This window comes from Mytilus edulis, chromosome 1 (genome assembly GCF_963676685.1).
Source record: "Mytilus edulis chromosome 1, xbMytEdul2.2, whole genome shotgun sequence".
NCBI classification, from domain to species: domain Eukaryota; kingdom Metazoa; phylum Mollusca; class Bivalvia; order Mytilida; family Mytilidae; genus Mytilus; species Mytilus edulis.
In genome coordinates this window covers 115,832,481-115,860,122 of record NC_092344.1, presented here as the reverse complement: position 1 = coordinate 115,860,122, position 27,642 = coordinate 115,832,481, and the positions used below count along the sequence as shown (strand labels likewise).

Genomic DNA, 27,642 nt, shown 5'->3' with positions numbered 1-27,642 from the left:
AAGCTTTATCACAAGGATTTTTAGACAATGTATTGTCACTTCTAATGCACATTTCTGGAAAATCTTCATCGGAACAGCAAACAAAAACTTTGGAATGCACAAACATTCAAAATTCCAAGACCAAAAGGTTCATTTTGGTATTGTTCCCATTTTATAACATTTGCTTAAAACTTGTATTCTTGTAATTGTGTTATACTAGTCATTGTGTGGCCCTTTATAGCTTGGTGTTCGATGTGAGCCAAGACTCCGGGTTGAGTGCCGTACTTTGAACTATAGTATGATTTATGTTTATTTCTAACGCATTGTGACTTGGATGGAGAGTTGTCTCGTTGGCACTCACACCACATCTTCTTATCTCTATTGTTATGACGATTTCAAATGTTGTATTTGAGCTTAACAAATATTTGCTTAACGTTGTTCTCACTATATTTCGGTTAATATATTGTTGATATATGCTATACAGAGTTTACTATGAATGTTTAAAGAAGTTTGTATGTTTGTAAATATTGTCATTTGTATTCCATATGTATGTCTTGATCATTGAACAATACATTACTTGTATTTTATACAAACACATTTTGTAATATATTAAAAAACGTCTCTTTAGCAGTGTTGTTTGTACAGATCGAAACATTTTATTTCAATGGATTTAGCTAAAATTGATGATATGTACCACCTTTTGTAATTTTTAATATCCACCTGTTCAACAGTTTATGACAACAACCATTGGATTTTGATTCAACGTGGATGTGAAAGAAATCAGGGGAGTCTCAGTCTCTTTAAATATATATCAAATTACATGTTATTCCAAATCTCTCTCGTTCACTCTCTTTCTACTTTAAATAGTTCCTTGTCAGAATAACCTTTCCTGCTTACGGTATGTGCATAGTGCTATACCAGTGCATACGTTCATCGAGTGTAAAATATAGTTACGGAACGAGTGCTATAGCAGATAACATCAGGTACAAACTATTTTAATTAACCTCTTTGGTAAAATAGTTGCTTTGAAGTAAAGATGAAATGCATTTATAAAAACTGTACTTATCATCACCTAAAACTTAATTTACACTTCAATATTCTTGCGAAATTATAGGCATTATCCTTGGACCGTTTTTGAAGTCTTGAACGAAGAATATGTTTTTATGTCCTTATTATTGGATTGAAGACATTAAGTCAGCTGATGAACTCAAAAGGTTATTAAAAGTTGCCATAAAGCACATCGGTAACATAGCTAAAACTGCTACAAGCTCTTCAACATCATTTTGTCTTTAATCAAATTCAAGTGGAAATGCTTACGTGCGAAGCAATCTCAGAAGCAATATAATAAATTGGCTTATTAACCAATTATTTCTGTTTTCTTCCATATTTGCAATAAATTTTACATCCAAAACTGCGATTTGATTCAGATATTCCAGCAAAATAGTTTTTTGACAAAAATCTTATACCGGTAACTGTCGACGACTTATCTCCGAATGAATTAAAAGAGGCTTACAAACAAACCTAGCTTTCAATAACTCTAAGATCGGTGCATTGTGTCTTTTGTATATGTACTATTTGTTTTTCAGTAAATTTCGTTTCGATACGAGTCGAGCCCATTTCCAACTTATGTTTACAGTGTGTTCTTATGTTATGCTGTTACACCCCCTGTCCCGGGTTATATGGAGGGATGAGAGTTTACAAACATTTGTTATCCCGTCAAATGCAATAAGTGTCTGTCTAAAGGTGCCAGACCACCAATTACTCCCTCCAATTTAGAACATATGTAAAAGTAGTCCACAAAATAGTGCTTTTGATGTCATTGTTTACTTTAACTAACCAACAAATTTGCAGAAATGAAACTTTTGGTGAAAGGGAAATATATTTAGACCATTTTGAGCCAAAATTCACTTGTCTATGAGTTTGCGTTAACAATTCAGGATTAATGCGCTACATAGTACACTAATTAAAGATTTCCAGAAAACCGGGAGCTATTTTGGTAGTACCTGTATTTTCAAGATCAGAAGTTTCTAATAAGACTTTAAACATTGGTGAAAAATTGGCATGTAGAAAGATGATACATGTACAATTCAGGATATACCTGGTTTCCTTGAAGTTAAACTTAAGGTAAAATATTTAGAAAGCTGTGAAAATTGCAAAATTTGGTTGAACAGATAGGTATTTTTAATCGGTGGTCTGACACCTAAAGTCATGAGCGTGTATTTTAGTGGTTTATCGTTGGTTGCTGTCTCTCGTATATGATATTCGTTAATTGTTTCGTAATAAACCAGTTCGTTAGGTTTTTTCTCGTTTTAGTTATTACACACCTTGTCATGCCATAATTATTTATAGTTGACTATATGATCTGAGTGTTGCTTATTATTGCAGACTGTTTTGTGACCTGAAGCTGATTAAATCCGCTTCATTTTTACTCATCTCCTTATTTTTAACTAATACCTGTCGACTTACATCCGAAATAATCAAACAGAGACTTACTAATAAACGTAATACCTGTCCACTTATCTCCGAAATAAATACATATAGACTTAGATATATATCTGTCATTAACACCAACGTCCCTACAGAATATACATTAGGTATAGAACTTTCAAAATATACAGCTGTTAATGGGATAGCTAAGCATTATGTAACAGGCTATATTATTTGTTTTTGTATTTTGTAAAAGTCCTAGTAAATATCAAACATTTCATCGAAAACGATGGAAATAATGAATGAAATCATAAAAACAATAAGCCTCAACATAGGAGATCCTTTGGGGAAAAAATAGGCAGATGATACTTCAAAGTAAGAGTGGTATCTGTGCTTGTCTTTTTTAAAAGCCAGTGCGACCGGGGCCAACCTGAAGATGATCTAATTACCCGTAATGCGTGCAAAATAAAATTAGATAACTATATATATAGTTGATGTTTTCTTTATTAGTTCAAAATTGTGTTTTACTTATCATTACTTGTTAATAAACCAAAATACATACATCACGTTGGGAATAAAGTATTAGCAGGAAATTAATGGCTAAAAGGAAACACATCAGACATACAGATATACATCATGATCCGTAAGCCGTTGTAAACTTTTTTAAGCATCTGAAAAAATTACTTCTAATCATAATTTATAGACATAAGATACTTAGAAACTGATATTTAATTGACAGAAACCATTAGATATACGAAAAGGTTATTCATATGGAACATAATTTCGTGTAAATGACATCATTCAATTACGACAATTAACTTCTTATATCTACAATTTACAAGACACATTATTTAGTATTAAAGGTTATGGTTTTCTTTGAAGAAAGCCTTCATATGTTTGTGACATTGGGTTCAAATAAAATTTAAATCTTTCATCATATATATTTTAGATTCAGAAGTTGATATTTTTGTGAACACCCTTTGAAAATGCTAAAAATATGAACGCTTTTTGTCGCGTTAGCACATTAAAGTTTTTTTTAAAGGCTTCGTATGTTATGTCGAACAGCTGATATTTTACACTATAATAGAGTATCAGATATTTCCCAAAATGAAAATGCAATATTTGAGATTGAGTATAACTATACTGAACGTGACCATTATTCCAATATAGATTCCCTGTTGACTGTCTATTTCTAATTTGATTAGACCGCATTTGATGCTTTGTTTTACAAAGAAAAAGCGTGATACTTTATAATATTTTAAATAGATATAAATTACAGCTACTTCACAGCATGTGGAAAACTAGTTATCATTTATCATCGATGATTGTTTACTGTGTACCATATTAGCAAACGTTCTTCATAGTAAACAAATTTGTAATATAATTTAAGAAACAACTGCACTTTTCGGTGTATTATTGTTCCTCAGGGATGGGTGATCAATCTAAAATATATCCATTATCATTAATAAACGACGCGGAATTATTTAATTTCAACAATTTCTGTACAACAGCTGTTTTTGTATCCCGGATAGCTTTCATTTAATAAAGCAATTACTTTATTGATATTTCAATGTTTATTTCAATAAACACAAATCACCGAATCTTTGTAACTGTTTTATCATACTTTTATTATTGTACAAATATATCTATAATTATCAGTTAATAATTCTGTTATTGCTCATTAAGTTAACAAAATCACATGCAAGTTTTATATACATTCCATTTTATGTTTGTATGTGGTGAGACTATAATAAAATATTGAATCTTCCATGAAAAATACAGAACACAAGTATAAAATAGGAGAAAAGTGGTATAGACTTAAGAATCAGCAATCAACAAAAACACGGGGTAGTGAGACTTATACCAAGCCAGCACTATGATGAGCAAGTCTTAAATTCATACCAGTAAACATGTTGAACAAGGCTAACATTCATACAATGAATAAGTCTAAAATTCATACCAGAAACACATGAAACAAGTCTTAAATTCAAGCCAGTAACACAACGAACATTCAAATCCATACGAGTAACACGATGAACAAGTCTAAATTCATACCAGTGACACGAAGAACAATTATAAAATTCATACCTGTAACACGAAGAACAAGTATAAAATTCGTACCTGTAACACGACGAACAAGTCTAAAATTCATATAGCAGTAACACGAAGAACAAGTATAAAATACAAACCAGTATCACGATGAACAAGTATATAAAATTCATACCTGTAACACGACGAACAAGTCAAAATACATACCAGTAACACGATGATCAAGTCCAAATCTATACCAGTAACACGATGAACAATTCTAAAATTCATATAGCAGTAACATGAAGAACAAGTATAAAATGCAAACCAGTAACACGATGAACAAGTATATAATTCATACCAGTAACACGACGAACAAGCCTTAATTCATACCAATAACATTATGAACACGTCTAAATTCTATTAGTAACATAATAAACAAGTAAAAAATACGATCCGTAACTTGATGAGCTAAAAGCCTAAATTTCAAACTTATAACACAGAGAGCCAGTCTTAAACTCAAACCATGAGAATGGAGAAGGAGTCTTTAGTCTGAAGCAGTCTAAAATACAAACCAATAACATGCTGAGTCCAGTTACACGATCAGTAGTTCTGAAATTCATACAACTTACATGATGAGTAAGTCTACAATTCAAACCAGTACCACGTAGAGCAAGGCGAGAATTCAAACTAGTATAGCATAATGAAAATCTTGAAATGAAAGCCTGTACATGTTAAGGTCGGCATTCAATGCATGGAGAGTATAAACTATATTAAACACGGGAGCAAATGACTGTATGATAAACATTATGCGTTATTTCCAATAACTGACTGAATGTTGCATTCTCTGAATTGTTGATTAAATTTGAATAGCTTTCTTAAGTCACTGATTGTTTTGTCCAATGTTTAAATAACCATTTATCAACAGAAACGAATGAAAAGAGCTTTGGAATCACAAAGACAGGATGACTGGTAGGCTGCCAGGTGATCGATATCAGCTGATTACTTCAATGTCTTAAAGCTAGACACATGTTTAACTTAAATAAATAAATAGTGTTCAATTCAAAGAGGATTGGTTGTTTTCCTTTTTATGTCATATGCTTCAGCTTTAAAATGAAATTGAAATAAGCCTCAGAGATGGTTAAACAAAAAAGTGTGGAATTTTGTGTGACAAGAGGTAGGTAAAATCAAATGTGTGGGAAAGATCTAGTGTTGATAAATACGCGATGGAGCTCGAACAAACGTACTTTGATACTTTATGATATAAAGTTGTTCCACACTTCTGTCACCTATTTGATATACAGACTTTGTAAAAAATATTCGGGGTTGGTCGGTTGATTCCTCGCAGATTTTTATTGGAAAGAAATTAGTACTCAAAATTTCTTGATATTGATAAACAATAGGGTATGTACCAGACACTATCCCCGTGCGGCAATTTCATTATCATTAATTCATATGCCATAGTCAAAATATAATCGTCAAATATCATTCAGGATTTAGAACACCATTAACATGCATAGAATTAAAACCAGAGGCTCAGCTATAAGTTAATGTGCATCTTTAAAAAAAAAAATGGACAATACAACATTGCAGACTGGAATATAATTCATAATTTAAACAAGCTGAAATTTCTTTTTGTTGATCTCGTAATTCTAATATTTTTTCTGATTAACAAATGGTTAATTTCTTCCTTAATGGCCAATAACGCCGATAATAAGTTGTCTGACAGTTTTGATGTAAATAGACAGTAGATATCTCACAACATAATCATTCTGAATAGTTTAACAGCATTCAGATTTGTTTCTATTTATAGTGGTTTTAAACACAACATTTTATCCTATTTTCTATTTTTAACCATTGTAGCTATGTTCGTTAGATGGCGGGGTCATCTTTTATACTACACACCCCAATGATGACTGTGACCAAGTTTGGCTTAGTATGGCCAAGTAGTTGTGGGATATTTTTGTTCAAATGAACGGACAACAACGACAGTCAGACAACGATTTAACAATCAAGTTGAAGATATTTCCAAATCACGTGTGCATCCATCTCTTTCAAACCTTGCAAACTCGTAAGATCTAATGTTTAAATTTCAATGAAAAATTAAATGTGAATAATAATTAAGTGACGATCACATCTAAATTGAAAAGTTTTATTTTGGGGTCCTTTCGGGTTCCGCTAAAGTCAAAATATAGGACACTGCATAAACATGAAAACTTTGCCTGTATTTTTCAACATAAAATGAATAAAGTCCTGAACTATGGGAACATATGTTCATTTAAACATACTTAACATATACACATGTAAATAAACTTGAATTTTTTGTGTTATGGTCAAACCGGTTTTGGGGGTGAACAGTAAATTTTCCAAAAAATCTGGAGGCCTGTGAGATGACTTTAATAATTTGTTTAAAATTGGTATGAACAAATACTGTTACATGTAATGCAGTACAAGCTAATGTTTATTTTTAAGAAAATGTATTGATTTACGAGTTTCAGTAAATTTCAAGGATCTAAGTGAACGAATATCGAAGGTACAATACAGAAATTGGACAAAAATGTCATTAAAACATATTTCGGTGACAAATTACCACTAGCGTGTACTGCATTACATGTAACAGTATTCGTTCATACCAATTTGAAACAAATTAAGTGATCTCACATTCCTCCACTTTTTTTTGAAAATTAAGTGTTCACCCCCAAAATCGGATTGACGATGACACAAACATTTCAAGACTGAAGTTCATTAACTATTTACTTAAGACTTTATTCATTTTAGGTTGAAAAATACAGGCAAAGTTTTGATGTTTCTGTAGTGTCCTATATTTTGACTTTAGTGGAACATTAAGAACTCTATTCCCAGACAGAAACAATTTTGGGGGCTTATTTTAGAAACATGTTGATAAATTAAATAAAGCAATCAATATAAAATCATACGAGTTAAGGGTTCACTATCCTATTAAACGAAATCATTATTTTTCGCTGACCCTTGCGAAATTCCCGTGTTTTAGATAATATCATGACAGGATGCGTATCAAGTGATGAGCTTGGTCATTTTTTTTTTATCAGTTTTTACTTTACCATTCTTCTATTATTACTCAAAAAAGCATTTACTTCAGGATTTCCGGATGATCAGTAAACTAAGAAAAAGGTTATCAACGAAAGCCATTGTGTTTATCGAGGAACAACGATAACCGTTAATAGGTGGACCGGATTCTTCTTGTTGAATTAGCTTGGAGTTCAATATTTTGTTTTACTTTTTACGATAATTGAAACACCACTGAAACAATGATTTGTATTGTCTAAAACACATTTGTATATTTATTTTGACATTATCCGTAATGTAGATTAGAAACGACATCGAAGTCTTTTTTTTATGACTAAAAATTACATAAATTTTGGTGAATAAAACATATAGTAGGAAATCCATAATTATGATAAAAACGTATATTAATCCCATAATTAACATATTATAGTTATTAGCATTCAAAAAAAAAAATTGCAATGTGAAATAAGGAAGTCTTAAATAGCAATGATGTTAAGTAGTTATAATTTTATTCAAATATTAAACTGAAATTGAATCGAGAATATAAGTGATTAAAATATTACTCTACCTCATTGAAAAAAAAAGCCATTCCATTTTGTAAGACTTGCAGATGTTGCGTTTCATTACCGAGACGAGTTCAGTATCTCTGACACATGTTTGTTTGTTTCACTGCATTCCTTTCCGTTCGTTTTAAACTAAGAGTATGATCTTAAAATAATGGGTCATTATGAGCTACGTATCAGAAATTTATTTCGTTATATTGCATGTCAATAACGCTTTGTTTATGACATTTAAACAAATGAATGGCTCTTTGTAATTGTTTAAACTGAATTTCATCCTAAAATATGAATAAAATACCCATTTAATTACAGGAAAAACATGTTGCAGTATAATCACGATAATTTGTATCTTCTTTGATTATAAATAGCATATATACAAAGATTAATATAACTCTTCAAATGCCATCAAGACTACAAGTATATTGAATAGTATTGTCGCGTTATTGAACACAGCATATGTGGCTGCCATAACTATCTTACAGTACTGTAGTACGAGCATGTGTTAACTCTGATTTTAAAATTACGTATTGCCTTTCATTTCTATATTCAAATCAGCGGTCATCTTGTTGGTAGCTTGAATGTTCATTTTTTTTTTATATTTGTATTGTTTTTACGACAGATAACCTAATTACTACAAGGCAAAGAAGGGTACCTGCGTATACACAAACGCTACTGCATGTTGTGCATGTCCCATGTCTTGATCATGCGTTGTTCGATGTTGCTGTCTGTCTATTTTTCTAGAGAAGACGAAATAGTGTGGTTGTCGTAGTCTGTGCACCAATACTTTTGGTAATACCTGTTATAATCAACTTTGTCCCATTGTTTTGTATCATGTACTATTTTTGTCCTATATTTGTATACATGTACTCTAGTTGAAAAACTAAATACCAAATACGAAGAGTCCAACGTTAAGACTTGTCTATTGTTTTACAACCGAATGGTTATAGTATTTTAACATAACGGCGATGGAACGCACACTAGGTCTATTAAATCCGTTTGTATATATAATCCATCACCGAATCTCTTGTACGGTCAACTAATGTTTCAAATTGCTGACCTGCAATCACTTTTTTTAAATGAGTCTTTTACTATAATACGGAGGTCGCAAAAAAACTACATATGTAGCGTTGTCGAAAAACATACACAATAGCACCATAGAGTAGAGTGCTCACTTTCATATCTAGAGTCTAGTCACAAACTATTGTTTACAAATGTTTTAGGACTGTCCTTTATATTAAAACAAAAAAGAAACAGAGCAAAACATACATATTAAAGGGAAGAGAAGCATAACTTGGTCAGGAAACACTATGTTAATGGCTTTAGAATGTTAACGTGTCTATGATACTGTATGAATAGCTATTTTTTTATAATTAAAATGCCAAAATTCTTGTGTCCTTCTATGTGGTCAATTATTAAAGCTTTATAAATGGATAACTCAGCGAGGTAGAAAACAACATTCTCTATGATTGAATTCGTATAAATAATAAGATTGATAACTTATTTTTTCTCTGAACCATCCCACTGATATAATTGCTACGGATATTAATCCATCAAACTATAAAATATTTTACGGTTAGTGGTATTTATCGTAATAAGATTTGATTAACAAACAAGGAATCTGTGTTATCAGCTTTGCTGCTTCAATTATTTTATTTTGTTGTTTATTCGCATGTTATAAATAAAGCCTCCTTTAACCATCTGTCAGAAACCTCTAATTATCTCTTCATACAAATTCCACGAGTTGTTTTAATCATTGCTGCATAAGTAATATCTAATTCTGTAATCATGTAATTAGTCTGATAACGCGAACACGTGCCCACTTGCTGTTTATCAAAAAGTGAAACATCAAGTACCGGAGATCAAGTACGCTACTATTGGAAAAATTCTATGGCAATAGTGTGCCAGATATAAGTATATTTGACAAGTTGACGTGCTTAAAAATGATAACATAGAGGGGCTCTGTGATTTAAATCGAGTGACAAATCATGTTTTAATTAATTTAACTTTGACTGCTATGTCAAAAAGTGTGTATGAGACAAATATCACAAGACTGAAGACTGAGAAAAACTAGGGTACCAAAGAAACAACATTCCATTGCTGTTCTTCATTTTAACGCTTGCTGATTGGTTTCCAACAAAGAAGTAAAGAGCTGAAAGTACGACCAAGACACACCTTGTTACTATTCAAAATTCATCGGTATAAATCATCATTTATGTCACTGAAAGACCTGATGCAAAAGTTATGCGAAAGAAATCCTTCCGACATACTCTATGATTCATTACATGACTAAAGACTATACAACCACTAAACTGATAACAATTAAAGCCTAAAACCGTTAGTATCACCAAGACTTGTGCTGGAAAAATTAGCATTGATTGAATAACTAATTCTTTGATCGAATTTTAAATAATTAGACCGTTGTTTTTCCAGTGGAATGGCTCCGTGTTGAAGGCCGTACACTGACCTATTATGGTTTACTTTTATAAATTGTTATTTGGATAGAGAGTTATCCCATTGGCACTCACACCACATCTTCCTATATCTACTTACATAATTTGATTTTCTTAAAGATAAAAAAAAATATAAGAAATTATATTCACAAGAACTGGTTATGACTAAATGTATTTTTAATAACAAATGATAATAACTCATGTAGCAACAGTATCCAAGATACCAACTCATGGGTGCCGATCAATTAAAACAAACTCAAGCACACGTGATACCTGTTTCGTTATCCATGCCAACACTGACTCCTGGGAAGCGTATCAATACTTTCAAAGATGAATAGTCTACCACCAGTAAGATCAAATTGTGTCAATTGTTTGGTTGATTTTGCATCAAGTCGAATTTTTTAAACCTACCTGCCAAGAAGGAAGAATACACACACACAAAATAGTAAAAACACAACTGTAATAAACTAAACATGCATATAGTTTGGCGCCAATTTTCCACATTAAAATAATTTTCGTATCGCAAATTTTATCTAACAAACTATGCAACAGTCACTTTTATGTTTTTACTTTGTAAAAAATATGATTTATGACATTCATATGTCTTACTTTGAAGTTCAAATGTCCTTTGAAAGATCTCAGTTTAGTTTTTTATAAAGATTTTTGGATTTGTTTTGAGTGTGTTTGTTTTTAACTTCAGCTCATCATAAACTAACCAGTAATTGGAACTGAAGCAAAGAAAACCACTATAGACAAAGTTAAACTAGTAATAACAATAATTGACATGCAATGTCTTACTCGGTCGGTAATATACATGCTTCAATACTATCAATGATAACACGCGAAAATTATACTAGCTCACTGGATTCATTCTTCACTCAGAGAAAGTATATTTCCAAAATGATTCCATTTTAATCAAGGATCTGACTCATTTTGGACGTTGTACTCAACGGCCTATTGATGGTTGCAGCTTGCAAAACACGACACCATCTGAGTTGCAAATACTTTGATTTTTATCTATATCGTACGTATCGTATTGTATTCTTAATTTAAATAATGTTGTTACAGTCGATAAAAAAACATTTGGTAAACGTTCGGTTGATACCAGAATCTCTTAGGATCAAATGATGACTATAATTTTCATCAAAGAGATGTATTTTACAGTGTATCAAATTATGAAGACGAAATATTTAAATGATAAAAGCATGTATCACTGGTTTTTTTTTAATATGAAAACTGGTGCTGTTAGTATCATTCATACAAGATACAAGGTGAACAGATAACTTTGATTTACGCATGCACATATCATTTTTTTGTCGTCTTATGAATTTTAGAATTTGCACAACCAAAAAGCGGGAAAACAGTACGCCATTGGTCGGATTTGCATTTCCACAATCTGAAAATATTACCCAATATCCTGAAGTTCTGAAACGGTTCCTTCGGTGGCAACACTGTAAAAATTGTGCGTGGGCAAGTTCCTAAACATTTACAAATAGATGCTTAACCTTATATCACATGAAACATTTATTTTCTTTCTAGCAGTCTGTTTAAGTAACCATTGCTCAAAGAAGTGGGTATTATTTGGCCCCTGGAATGGCAAAACTAGCTTATCAAGGTCACTTGTGGTGTCGTATTTTACCTAAATAAAGGTAATAGACTAAATAGTGGTATACCGCATTTCAATAGACATAAATCGATTTGAATTAAACAAATCCAGGTCACAAACCAAACACATCAGCTCTAGGAACAATAGAAACACTGACCTGTTTTGTTCACAAATCGTTGTCAATATAGTATAATTTTTTGCAACTGTTATGCAAGTGAGAGGTTTAGCTAGGTTAAAGCCACCTTTTTCTACATAAGAAAATGCCTGTACAAAGTCAGATTATGACATTTGTTATCCAATCATTTGATGTATTTGAGCTTTTGATATTGCCATTTTAATACGGACTTTCCGTTTTGAAAATTCCTCGGAGTTTGATATTTTTGTTATCTTATTTCACTCTATACTGCAAAAACAAATGCCACCACATATACATAGTAACGGACTATTTGAAAACACCTACCATATTTCTGACTTGGTACAGGACATTTTAAGAAAAAATGGTGTGTTGAACCTGGTTTTGTGGCTAGCCAAACCTCACGTATATATGACAAAGTTAAAAAAACAAATACCACTTAAATGACAATAGTACGCGACAGGAATACAATGCAAATAAATTCAAGAAAAAGCCATGTTATGTATTGTTATGTATTGTTTTCGAGAAAATATGAGCAACAGAAAAAAGGTAAATATTACAATTTTTGTAAAAATTAATTCTGTAGCAAAATATATTTTTGTGTTAAGTTGTTGCATATATCTAAATTTGAAAGACAAAATCTTAATATGAGGCTTTTTTGCTGTTTTGTACTCAGTGTAAAAAGTCTGAAGCCCTTATATACATATGCAAGATAAAATTCAAAAACATAAATAGAATTAATTGCATAACAGTGTGGTCGACAGTAAAACGTTTGTAGGTTGTAACTTGTTTGTCAACGGCTATGATTTTATGCTCACCCAGTCTGTCAGAGGCCTTCCAGTGGGGATTGAAATATTCACTTGTTACACATTCCGATACATAAAATGAAACTTTCTTTTTACAAAGCTTGAAAGGTATTTGTTTTAAATATTTATTATAATCATCACATACAACCGTGTCATTTATAAGAATAATAATGTTCAGAGATGATATTATTTAATAATAATAAAAAAAATAGGTTTATCCATTGTAAAAAAAAACTATTAAGTTGATGGGGTTAATTCACAAAATATCTCATTGATTAAGAGCACAACTACTTCTACGGTGTGATCATTTAAGAATTGCCTACTATTTATTCAATGCGTATACATGTGAGTTTTGTTTGTGAAGAGTTCTGGATAATTAGAAAATCATTTGATTTCTTTGTTTAATACCATAAAACGATTCATTCTTTCAGATATTTGTCACTTTGCCTTATCTTCAAGTCCAACACAATTTCTCACGTTTCTTACAAAACTTATATTCTTGTGATGTATTCTTTTGTTGAAAAAAAATGTATAGATATAGATAGATATAGGAAGATGTGGTATGAGTGCCAATGAGACAACTCTCCTCCCAAGTAATAATTCATAAAAGTAAACCATTATAGGTCAAGGTACGACCTGCAACACGGAGCCTTGGCTCACACCGAACAGCAAGTTATAGAGGGCCCCAAAACTACTAGTGTAAAACCATTCAAACGGGAAAACCAACGAGAAACGAAAAACACATATAAACTACATAAACAGACGACATCATGCATTGTAACTTTTAAAGCCAATTAAGTAAAAAAAATAATCGGAAAGAACGTGCGATATCATATTAGGAAAATTGATGGTCAAACCATAACAAAAAATCAAGTAAAGAATTTTAAGTATTCAACCTTTATAGCTTGCTGTTCGGTGTGAGCCAAGACTCCGTGTTGAAGGCCATTTTTATTTATTTTCAAATTACAAAGGTTATTCCTGATTAGTATTTTTAATTATTTTATTTAGGCGTTTAGAACCTTTGGTGACCTCACAGTTTAAATTTCTATGATAAGTACGTCGTGAGCAGTGGGCATTACAGACGAACGTTCACCTAATTTTCCCCAGTCAATGAATGGCCATAGCTACACTGTTATGAATTTCATTCTATTTATGTCCGACACACTCAATGGGACAAACAACTGGGCATTATCGTACCTTCTTACTTTATATTTTTTTTATACCTTTAATCATTTTTTTTTAATACATGTAACACATTTGTTTTGTCTTAACTTTTGAAAATTGTTAAAGGATTGAACGTCGTAGATGGTAAACAGAAAACTATGGAAACCACTTACATGTAACAGAACTATTGGGTTCGGACACAAGTCCTTTAATTTCGTGTTTTTTTCCTACTTAAGACATATTTATGGATGACTTTTCTCAATAAGTTTTTGTTAGAACTGTTACGGACTTTATTATTTCTCGGGGATTGCTATTCCGTCATGTTTAACTTTTCAGTTTATTTTTTCATTAATATAAATGTACATTGATAATCCATTTGCACAGTTCTACAGCTCATAAAAATACCAATCAAAGGTCTTATGGAGTCTTATTATATTGATGTATTATCTTTTTTGCTTACGAAAAGGCTTGTACCCATTAATTTGATTACATTTTAACGTCAAATGTCTTAAGAGTTTTCTATGTTTCCTTTTTCTAACCCGATCGTATTAAACAATCAGTCTACTTGCTGTTTATACAAAACTAAGAGATATTTATGAGTGAGAAGTTTCTCACAGGTTTTATATTGAATGGTAATTTCGACATAACGCTTGTCCAAATAGCGTCGGAGGAATGAACTCCATATTGCTGATGTGAGAACTATATTGTGTTTTTTGTCATGTAAATGAAGGTCATAGAGGACAAAAGGTGAAAAATTGTTAAAGCATGCTAATTTGATAGTTTTATTTTCACTTGACTCAAAATAGATTCTTACAATATTGAAAATTTAAAATAAAGACAAGCTCATATTAATATTGTCCTGCTATATATTGAAATTCGGAGATGACTACATAATTATATAAATAAGAAGTGGTGGGATTGTCAATGAGACATCTATCCACAAGAGACCAAGTGACACAGGAATTAACAGCTAAGGTTCACCGTACGCCTTCAATAAGGATTCATTTCGGGGCCTTTTGTTGTTGACTATATATATATGTGTATTATTGTTTTGCTCATTGTTGAAGCCGTACATTGACCTATAGTTGTTAAAACATGTATGTTATTTGGTCTCTGGTGGAGAGTTGTCTCTTTATCTTCTTATTTTATATATGCAGAGAGAAAAATGTTACCGACAGTAGTTTTTTGTCACTGAATTATTTCTGCATAGTAGGCTCAACGGTTTAACGAATTATTATATTGTCTATAAGTTTAAGTATAAGTCCAGTTTGATTATATAGCTTCCCGTGTTTATTCTTGAACATCTTTCACAACCAAACCATTTTTCTCGGAGTATGTATGTTGAAAATAAATCCACTGAGAAGGCGCACTGAATGCTCCTCAATACATTCGTTTAAGTCTTACAACTACAGCAAACTATCTCAAGGACTGCAATAAACTTTGAACACCGTCCTAATATTTTGGGTTTGCACTATATACTCGAAAGTATATCGGCCAGTTATGACTAAGTTCAGCGGTAAGTAAAATCATTTAAAAAAAGTTCAAGGTCATCAGACGAATATATCATTTTTCATAGCAGATATGAATCATTATATGGTTCATGCAGTTCATGTTTGTTGAACGACTTTCATCTTGAAATATTAATCTGAATAATAATTTTTACCAGCCTCTACAGTACTATGATGATAAACGACAAGAAACGCATGCACAAAACAGGATATTGTTATCCTTCCGCAGCATCTGATATAACATCCGGATGTTATGCTATAAAGCTCTAGCTTATAACTAATAACTCCAATATTTCAAGCAAATAAATGCATGAAATGATCTGAGTACGTTTAAATGATACACCTTCGTTCAAGGGCATCTCACATGTATATACATAATGATATAAACAAAATGAAATATAGGGTAAATTCTAAAGAAAGAGAAACTTAAAAAAAACACAGGTTAACCAAAAATAGATTTCTAGACGTCACCCTACGACTATATTTTTAATTTCTGAATGTTATTTTAGGTTCTAAAATTACCTTTGAAGATGTTGCCATGCACAATTATTTAGGGAACATAATAATAAAAAGAGGTTTAACTTAAACACTTTGTCAGTCGATTATTTTTACAATTTCTCAATTGAGTAAATCAAACACCAGTGCACTTACTGTTTATATAAGAAGTCTCTCTCAACCGTTCAACATTGTTAGATAACAGTGGGAGAAAAAGTTGTGCAGTACGTGCGGACTTGATTTTACATACAACACAAGAGGATCTAAGAGATGGCTGATGAAAACTTAAAGATATCATAGCCACATTATACTGATATACAAAACATAATGTAAACGTGTCAATCCTAAATTTATTTAAATATATCTAAAAGAAACGAAGTAGTTAAGAGATACTGATAAAGTTTCTTAATTGTTTCTTATAGCAGAGTGCATCACGTCAGGCATTTTAAAGACAGAGAGAGAGAGTTCCTTTGTTATATTCATCCTATTACCGTAGTTCATTGCGGCTATACAATAGGATCTATGTTCCCAATTACCATTAAAAAACTCATCAAAGAAGATGTGTTATGATTTCCAATGAAACAACTATCCACCAGAAACCAAATGATGAGGTTGTAAACAATAAACTTATTATAGATACTAGGCTTGTAATTGTGTACGCCAGACGCGCTTTTCGTCTTCAAAAGATTCGTCAGTGATACTCGAATCACAAAAGTTAAAAAGGCCAAATAAGTACGAAGTTGGTGAGCATTTGCTAAATTGAGACAGTTGTTTTGATGCCGTGTACAACAGATTTTTGTTCGTCGCTACGGTTGTCTCTGCTTCTCAATTGGTGTTGCAATCGCATACAAAATATTTTATCTGTGTTATCTGTTGCATTCATAGTTACGATAGCTGTTAATAGTGTGTGTGATTTTAACACAGAATTCAAAACTATCCCTATGCGAATTTCACAAATATCCCAAGGACTACCTTTATAGACCTCTATTTTACAAAGTCTGTATCAATAACTGATTAGGTTTGTAAGGGACTGTGAATAACTGTTAAACATGCAAAAATTTGCAACTTGTTGTTAAATTTGCAGTGCATGTAACAACTATACCTTAGTTATTCCTTATTGATTCGTTTTTATCTTGTACTCAATTGAGGGATTGTGTCTGTTGTTATAAAATCATGTTTAGGAGGGGAAATCACTAATTATAAAAAAAGAAGATGTGGTATGATTGCCAATGAGACAACTATCCACAAAAGACCAAAATGACCCAGACATTAACAACTATATGTCACCGAACGGCCTTCGACAATGAGCAAAGCCCGGCATACCGCATAGTCAGCTATAAAAGGCCCCGACAAGACACTAAAACGATTCAAACGAGAAACTAACGGCCTTATTTATGTAAAAAAAAATGAACGAAAAACAAATATGTATCACATAAACAAACGACAACCACCGAATTACAGGCTCCTGACATAGGACAGGCACATACATAAATAATGTGGCGGGGTTAAACATGTTAGCGGGATCCAACCCCCTTACCTGGGACAGTGTTATAACAGTACAACATAAGAGCGAACTATAAAAATCAGTTGAAAAAGGCTTAACTCATCAGATGGACAAAAATACAAGTGGACGTGACCCGATACTTATACATCTCGACACAAAAAGACACAATGAACAGATTTGAGAGTACTCGCAGTAATCTGACAGCTAGTTCAAAGCCACTAACAACTAAAACAATCATGCATCTAAGACATAACTATCAATCCATACACATCCAACATCCAATGGATTTAGTGTAAAGACGTCATAAACAGCCAGAGAAAAACATGACCTTGTGCAATGTCAAGTTACAGGTATCGACAGATTGTAGAGCCATGCATTTGTATATGCATATAACATACTAGTAATATTTAGTTAGCTTTTAATTTACTGATAACAAAATCAATATTTATACCAATATAAATAATATTCAATGATCTTATTACAGTGTTGAATAGGTAACCTTTCAGAATAAGTTTATTAAAAGGAGCGACAAGTTTACATGGATCATTTCTAAATTTCCGGGCACGGTTAACATCATTTCCGTAAAAATGAGGATGTGCTATCCCGTTTGAAATAAATTTTCTACAGGTACAACCAAACTTCAAAATCAAATCTGTATATCTATGGAAAAATTTAGTAAAGGTTTTAAGTAATTTATGGTAACGATATCCCTGGTTTAATAATTTACCAGTAATACATAGGTTGCGTTCCTTAAAATCAAAAACGTCACAACAGACACTGGCATAAAGAACAAGTTGTGAAATATAAACACCGTCAGATGTTGCCAAAGGAATATCACCATCTAAAAATGGAAAATTAACAATAGGGAACGAAAAATCGTCTCTTTTGTCGTAAATTTTAGTGTGGAGTTTCCCGTTTAAATTGTTCATCTACACTTATGATTCCAGTGTCGTGTGTAGTGTGACTTCTGTATCATGTAAACGGAAAATAACATATATATATATATATATATATATATATATATATTTGCGAAAGCAAATTTACAGATCTAACATTGTTGGGTTGATGTTTAGACGAGTTGTATATATATATATATATACAAATAATTAAGATTGGAAAGAAGGGAACTATCCACCAGAGTTCAAATGTCGAAGATAAACTTCATGTATAGGTCACAGTTCAGTCTTCAACAATGAAAAACACCTATACCATAAAGCCAGCTATAAAAGGTCCTGGCATGAAAAATGTGAAACAATTCTCACTATCATAAAACAATAGACAGACTCACCGACAAAGGAGTATCGGTAATCGAATTTACAGAAAGCTATTTTTATCAAACTTTGTACTATTTCTATTCACAAAAAATGAAGACTTATTGAAAATCCCATACCATGTACAAATTAAAAAAAACACCAGAACATATATACAACAGAGGATATGCTCAATATACAAGGCACAGAATGGAAGGAAGTGATTCTTTTGCTTTAACGTAAAGAGGAAGTGTTTTCGTTCTAAATATAAGAGAAAGTTGATCGCGTAGTAAAATATATAAAAAGAGAAAATTGTATTTTAGGGGTTGTTAATATGCAAAAAAAAGATAAGAGGTTGCTTTAAAGACGACTTACTTCCAGTTGTATTTACAGATAGAAAGTGTGGCATGCCATACGATTGATTGAATGTTGTTTAATGAATGGCTATTATCTATTTTGAATTTATTGAACCATAAAACTAATTTTTGACTCTTCACATTGAATAATCCGCGAAAAATAGTTTTATGGTTCAATAAAATCAAAATAAATTATTGCCATTCATTATAAATAAATTTCTATCAAAGATAAGGCTCAAAGAACTTTTTATATTATTTATATTAACAATAACAACGTACACACATGTTGGCGTATGAATACACAACGTCAGAGTGGGCGTGTCGACATCAAAATTGAGAACATTGAAAATAAAACTAATAATTTTAACCAATCAGAAGACAGTAAAAACACCAAATTTATTTATTTACGTATAACGCCAAAAAGCATGTTCAGCACGATCTCAATACACGGCTTTGTGCCATAGAATTTTTCTTATTTTGTAAGAGGAAGATGAAAATGGTTAAAGTTTACACACAGGAGACGAAAACTGGTATTTCGTTGCGATTTTTGCAATGTTCAGAAATTCGTATTATTTCCTGAATGTACATATCCTAAAACATAACGAAGGTGTATTTTCTCTGTCATTTTCGGAAAGTAGAGTGTCTCTATTGTCATGTGCAATAATTAAAAAAAAATCTTTTCATATTCAGACGACGAGAGAAGTGTTTTCCTATTTCATTTGCGGATGCTTTTTATCATGCACTGAGAGAACTGTTATTTTTAGTGTCAAGTAAACGTTCTTTCAAGCACAGATGAATTGTGTCTTTTTTGTACCTTGAATATTATAAAAAGACTGATCCCTAAAGATACTAGAAGAATTTTGGAGCGACTGATTCACATGGAAACTATTACATTCAGTAAAACACATGATCATGAAAATAACAGACAAAACTAAAAACTATCTAGCTTGGGCAATACATCACTGAAACCCTATAAGGCTTTGGAAATATGAAATTAATGAATATCAATGTCGATGTTTTTACAAATCATGATTTAAAACTGACAAGGACAGAAGTGAAATAATACAAACATATCCAAATGATCAAAGAGCACATCACCACTGTTAGGTGGTGCAGCAAGAGACTCAAAAGTATAGTACGAGGCGGAGGGATGTATCATTTCTTGCATGATCTTAGTTATATGAACATATTAAGACTTAAAAGTATAAAAGTCATCATATTTCAAATATTTGTACTATTGTGAGATCAAACTGTACAAGTCAAGCTAAGCATTTTATGATCGAGACTGATAGTTGATCTAATAATATTTTCTTTAGACTTTTGAAATCAAATAGATTTAGTACACTAATGTTTGATAATATAAATGAGTTTCGAGGTATCTGTAAAACAGATAAAAGGTTTTCAAAGTAATAACAATTAATGAAACACAATTAATGGCATTGATATACATATGAAACATATTATATATAAAGTTATTATATAACATTTGTAGAGGAAATTAACGGAAAAGGCAAACATGCTTGACTTCTAACCGAAATAACCAGCAAACTCATTAGAGAATCCCGCAAAAGAAAATGTAATTTAAAACATGCGTACAAAATTTACCATAAAATTGCATGCTAATTAATTTTGCATCAACCTGTGTGTGTATGTATGTTTTGGCGAAAACTGTTTTTTTGAAAACTTGTGCCAAACAGATGTTGGCAAAACAAGTAGGAGAAATTTTTTAATTATCCATGTATAAAACCAATATATTTTGAAAATATAAAACAAATCTTCTGTCTTTCGTAAAACAAAACATTCGTGAACCATTGTTGCCTCTAGTTATTTACTAGTATTTTGTTTATTTTTGTTTTCCTTTATGGTGTTAATGACAGGTGTTTGATAGTATTTAGAATTATCCCAATATAAAAAAGAGATGTGGTATATGATTGCCAATGAGACAACTCTCCACAAGAGACCAAATGACACAGAAATTAACAACTATAGGTTACCGTATGGTCTTCAACAATGAGCAACGCCAATACCGCATAGTCAGCTATAAAAGGCCCCGAAATGACAAATGTAAAACAACTCAAACGAGAAAACTAACAGCCTTATTTGGGTACAAAAAAATAACAAAAAACAAATATGTAACGCATAAACAAACGACAACGACTGAATTACAGGCTCCTGACTTGGAACAGGCACATACACACATACAATGTTTTCTAGACACAAGTGGTCCGTTGTTCAATTGAATTAATCTTATTATCAACTCTAAAATAATATTGAAAATGGAAATGGAAAATGTCAAAGAGACAATAACCCGACAAAAAAAAACAGAAAACAGCCGAATGCCCCTAATTGGTCTTCAACGCAGCGAAAAATTCCGCACCCGGAGAAAGGCATCAGCAGGCCCCCAAACAAAAACGTGTATTAGTTCAGTGAAAATGGACGTCAAACTTTACCCCAAAACATGAACTAGAAGTCCATTGTTATTACCAAAGCTAGTCCAAAGATTTTAAAGGATTTTTGATAATGACAACAGTCAATAAAATCTTTGATGGAAACTTTTGACGAACTTGGTCACACCCTATTTGACTTGAGTTTGGTTTGGCTTCGACGGGAGTTATCAAATCATAGTTTAGAAAAGGAATGTTTACAAAACAAAAGATCATTGCAAAATTGGGTCTTCACTGGGAAATAAGTGACAACAGTGCTTAAGAAGTTATCTTATGACTTATTTTGCATTATTCAGAAATCATATCCCCTGCAAACTTGGCAGTATCTAGAAGATTACCTTTCATGTAATAGTCTGATATAATACTTATTGAAGAATGTATATTCTCTACTGCACGAATATAACGACGTACTGTATATGTTAATGAGACAGCAAGTCTGCAACCCAACAACACACATAACTACAAGATTGATTGATAGATTGAATTTTGTTTGCTTAACGTTTTAAGAAATATTTAGGCATAATAATGATTTGGCTGTAATGTATAAAAATACTATAATAAGTTAACACACATAATATGGGGTAGGGAAAGTGAAAAAGTGATAAGCTATATCGCTTACAAATATAATTGTTTATCATTACATTAGATGTAGTGATTGTGGAGAACAAAATAAAACGACAACAAATATTTCTAAATTAGTTCAAGTAATGTGTTTATCAACTAAGATTTAACAATATAAAAAGGGAAGATGGAGTATGATTGTTAATGAAACAACCCTCCAAAAGGTCAAATTATATAGAAATATACAACTAAGAGATGGTCGTCAACAATGAGCAAAAAAACATTAAATTAAATTAAATCAGCTCGCAATTATTCTGACAGGATGAGATTAAATTCTTCTTTAATGAAAAACGATATTCTCAGAAATTTTAAATCCCAACTCCGTCATGCAAGTTTTAATTTAGACGGATTAGGACATATTCTCTTTGAATTTTTTTTAATTTTGAGTTTTTGGCGTTTCCGGATGATGGCAAATCCATCAAAGCAAACCAAATTAATAAAGTTTAATCTTAATCTTTAAGTTGCCAAGAACTGAACTGAATAAGTTCCTGTGTATTTGATTTTCAATAATAGGTATTCAATTGATATACTATGATTTATCAGGTCTTTTGGTAGTGGTGTAAGACTAATTTTGTTATTAAATTTTCTTGATTAAGCTTGCTGACTGTGATTAATTCTTCCCTTGCAGAGAGTACATTGTTACAATTTATTGTAGTTCCATAGAAGCCACATAGAACAATACCTTATTCAAAAGTCTTTAACAATCTAACCGATTAAAAATGACAATAACTGTTTGTTTTCTGAATTATCCTTTGTCTTGATATACATTTAAAGGTGCATTCTGTTTGATAAAGTATGTATTTTTGCGAGAACATTTGATCAGTTCCTATACAAAGTGATAGTAGTCAAACTAATGTCAACACTACGTCGAATTGACAGGTGCGTTCGACTCCAATCTTAATCGACTATTGTTACTTTTGAATTCCTACCGACGGCACTCTGGTCTCCTTTAACAATAAAAACTGACCACCAAGATATAGCCATTAATGATAAAAGGGGCTTTAACAAATAAGCAATCAATCAATCAACAAGGTATAGGCTAAAACTATTTTGATTTTATTTATTTCGGTGTGGAATTGTTGTAAAATATCTTTGGTGAATTATGTTATATTGGTGTGTCCATATTAATATTATCCATTACCATCAATAGACCGGAATTAAACTTGTATGCCTTTTAAGTTCATAAAAAAAATGCTATTTCATTGTTACTCAAAGCAGGAACATATATATTATGTTAGATATACTGTTCCCAGCTCAAAGGTAACTCAGACATAACATGTCTCTGAAGATATTTTGTGTGTGTCCTCATTGTGTCCTTTTGTGTACTAGTCAGCCAAACGTTCAGCACTTGGTGTATAAGAGAGAATTATGCAACTTGATTAAAAGAAATAAAAAAAAGTTTACGACGGAAATTATTTCTGTTATATTCATGAGATTTGATACGCGGAACACTGCCACTCCACCCGTTCATAATTTTTATATGATAGCAAAGACGATGTTAAAATTTAAGAACTACTTTCTTATGCTTTCGTTGTTCGCGGAATTGCAAACATTAGATAAGAGTTACGCATTACAGAAATTAAACCATTGTTTTCAACAAAGGACAAGTGTATACCCATTATTGATTTTTGCCCTGCACCACTCGGTGACCGATATAGTTGTATTACCAATGTGGTCCCATGCCAACAGTCCCCTTATAACCTACATGCAACTTTACGGGCCTGGAAATTGGCAGCAGACGGGAGATATTCGTGTCGTTCCGACTCATTTAGTTTTTCTGTGTTCAGTGTTAACAGTAATTTATAATTGCGCATCTGGTGCAGTAAAATTGGTGCTGTTTATCGTTATTACTATACCACTGAATTTCTACCATTGCTTGTGAAATTGGTCCACGATGGTATTACTAGCGCTGAACATGAGTTCTTCCGTACAGGGATGAGAATTCGGACATTTTTTTATTTAAATATTCTGTTCTAAAACTATGAAAATAATTAAAAATTAAAGAATTACCTCCCTTGTGCATAGCTCCGATTCATTGCTCGGTATTTACTTTACTTTGGTCCTTTTTTTCGTTATATTAAGTCTTCAACTTTTTTGTTGGAGTATTTAGAATATATTGGTCTCTGTCAACAATGAAGATATGCATTAGTTGTCGAAATACGCATCTGGTACAGTAAAACTTATATTTTTAACGTTATTAGATCTGATTCCTGTGAATGTGAAAATAATCAATTCCAGTATTTTTATTCTTTTTGTGTAGTAATTCTTGTGATGCCGAGTGTTTTACTTCCAAAAAGTCAAAGTTTTTTTCTAAAGCAATTGTTTTAGATATTTTGATTCATATATTTAAAAATTTTGAAAAGGGAAAACGGATGAAATAATTTCCCTAATATTTGGTTATGTTTTAGATATTTTGAATGATTGTGAAAAGAGAATACGGACGAAACAGTTTCCTTAATATTTGGATAAATTGTATTATAATTTATAAACTCTTACCTGAAAATGAATAAACGCCAATTTTTGCACACCTGAGAAATTATGACATTTTCTCTGTTAAAATCACATATAACTGGTACAGTGAATCAAGATTGACATGCTAGTTAACTTTGACGTCAAAAACTTCAATTTCTTCTTTACCACCAATAGATCGCCTGATAAACATCACTATATTACCAGCAAGCCTTCTTGCGTAAACTTGATTTATACACGACTTAAAAACAACTAAATTTTCATATCAGCGATAAAGAATTAATTCCACTGGAAACTCAAATATGTTTTTCTATGTTTATGACTAAATATCAAATATGATTTATTGACGTTTAATGAAATATAGGTTCTGAAATCAGTTGATTCATATAAAACTTCATCAATGAAGATTTTGTCTGAGATTTATACAAGTATTGTTGCGATGTTAGATACAGCGCTTATTGAAATCCAATTGTGCGTTGTAACGTATGGCTAACTTGTAGAAGTACTTCTATCATTTCCACTTCTAATGTATGCATCAAGGCATTTAACATCTAAAGAAGGTTGTTACGGAGTGTGCTATACAAATTTATTATTTCATACGTCAATTATAAACCTAGGATGGTACTTAACTTTTTTTATTCCTAGATCTAACAATAATAAAGATAATATTCAAAACATAATTTCCCATTATAAAAGCATTTAGCTTTATTGAAACTGTTAAGCTTGTATTCATTATATTTTACATTTACCTTGAAATTAAAACTTCACTTATCATACCTTAATGAAAGAAAAATACATTTGATCGTTTAATGATGTTCATATTATGAAAAATGATATATGGCATTTATCATTTGTTTAACGTATGGGTACACCGGTAAACAACGATGAAACAGCAACAGAACGATACAACTCATGATTAACAGTTTCAAACAATAAGCAGGTGTCTGTTAACTCGAATAATTCAGTGCCCTCTATATCGACTAGATTATTCGGGACAAATGTCTGTACATTAATTTATGTCAAGCTCTTAATCGTCACGATCGCATAAGAGTACATCGGTAACCTTGACAATGACAAACCAACTCAAAAATACAAATACAGTCTCTAACTATAACACTGGTGTTATATGATTCCTTGAACGGGGTTACGTTAGAAGTACATTGAACTTCAATATTCTTGCAGTATTTTATTTTTTGATAAAACCGTGGCTAAATTTATATATAACTGACAAAGGTATAAAAATCAGGCTACTGTCAGTTTGTATAAACTGCAAGTAATTTGAAGACATAAAGCAAATACCCCAACAAGTTTTGAAAATTAAGTACATTAATTGTAAATTCAAATGGTCGAACTAGTGGCTTTTTCCTTTATCAATATTTCAAGCCACATTTAACGTATACAGCAAATACAGATGTCTTTTATTTCATCCGAATTGGTATCTTTTTCGATTGGTAGCTTTACAATAAGTGTTATAAATCCATAAATCAATATCGAAATATCGACTCCTGAAAATTAAAGGACGGCAGCAAGTTATAAAAGGTGATAAAAGATTGACTATAATTTTTATCTTTTTGATTGAAAACATTTCCCAATCTGTGCCATACCCTGTCTGTCGGTGAGATATTTATGCTTTCCTTTTGTCGATTTTCGATAGCAGATCGCTTAAGACAACGATTATTTGATGACCATGATTCCAGTTTAAAGAAATAATCAGACCAGAGTGATGATTAATTGATTGATTGTTTCAGTGGCAAATATTTCATGTATGGTTAGGACGAGAAACAAATAAGGGAAAATGGACTGCCTTTGGAAAAAAGTAAATGTGGTAGAAACTTTGCCTTCTAGTAAGTCACATAAAGACTCAATGAGATGTCGGAAGGGGTTTAATCCAACCAAGAACTAGACACTCGCCCTGCACAATTTGAAGACAGTACTTTAAAATGTCAACAACAAAATTAAAAAAAAAACGAAGTTTGCAATCACAATATAACTATCTTGGCATTCTTATTTTTAAAGCATTAAACATGTCCTGCATGGCAACATTTCTCCAATGTTTGCAAAACCAAGTGTTCAAAGGAATTCATAAAATAAAATAAAAAATTACTGGTCAAATATTTGTATTCTTATATGTTCTGTCAATTTTGTATTTTTCTATAATGAAATATGTGTACAGATTTTCTCTTGGCATTGTGTACGATCATATATCTTTCTGTATCTGGTAGGACGCTGTGGTGCCAGGAAGTATTTATGTTTTGATAAATCTTCAAAATTTGAATGATTAACATTTTAAGTAAGTTTATCAATATATATTTGTTATCGCTTCGGGAATCTGAGATATGTTTGTGCTTTTGTGCCCATGCAGAATAGCTTTAAATTTGGATGTCTAGTCTATACAAATTTACAATTTATAATTGCTCTGCAAATAAGGCAAAATATCAATCTTCTTTGCTTGTATTCTTGTTATCTTTACGCTATTATAGAGTTGAGTGGGTTTTATCTATGGTAATTTTTATTGTAGATCTTTTATGTTCTAGTTATGTATTCCACAAATCGAGATTACATGGAGAATATTGAGATCAAAACATTTTTCTTATGAATAGTCTCAACGACAAATACTATTTGAATTGAAGAAATCAGAATCGTTTTCTTCGATGGTTGATCAATTTAATTGATTTAAAAATAATTACATTCAAATAAATTGAATTGGATTTGGCAATATGCTAAGCCTATGGAATTCCTCTACGCACCTCAAGGGACATCGTATTACATTCAAACACGATTTCACAAACAATATAGA

General features: G+C 31.6%; 1 protein-coding gene across 2 annotated transcripts in view; it reads right to left on the bottom strand.

Moving 5' to 3' along the window:
* LOC139501387 (pyrokinin-1 receptor-like) overlaps window positions 1-25,370 on the bottom strand; it is a 35,349-nt gene extending 9,979 nt beyond the window's left edge. The window contains exon 1 of one of the 2 annotated variants that reach the window (XM_071290436.1): window positions 24,873-25,370. The gene's annotated coding sequence lies outside the window, so the exon portion shown is untranslated. Of the gene's footprint in view, window positions 1-8,047; window positions 9,611-24,872 lie in introns of those variants that run through there. The other variant, XM_071290445.1, reaches the window with a different exon arrangement.
* Between the last annotated feature and the right edge of the window lie 2,272 nt (window positions 25,371-27,642).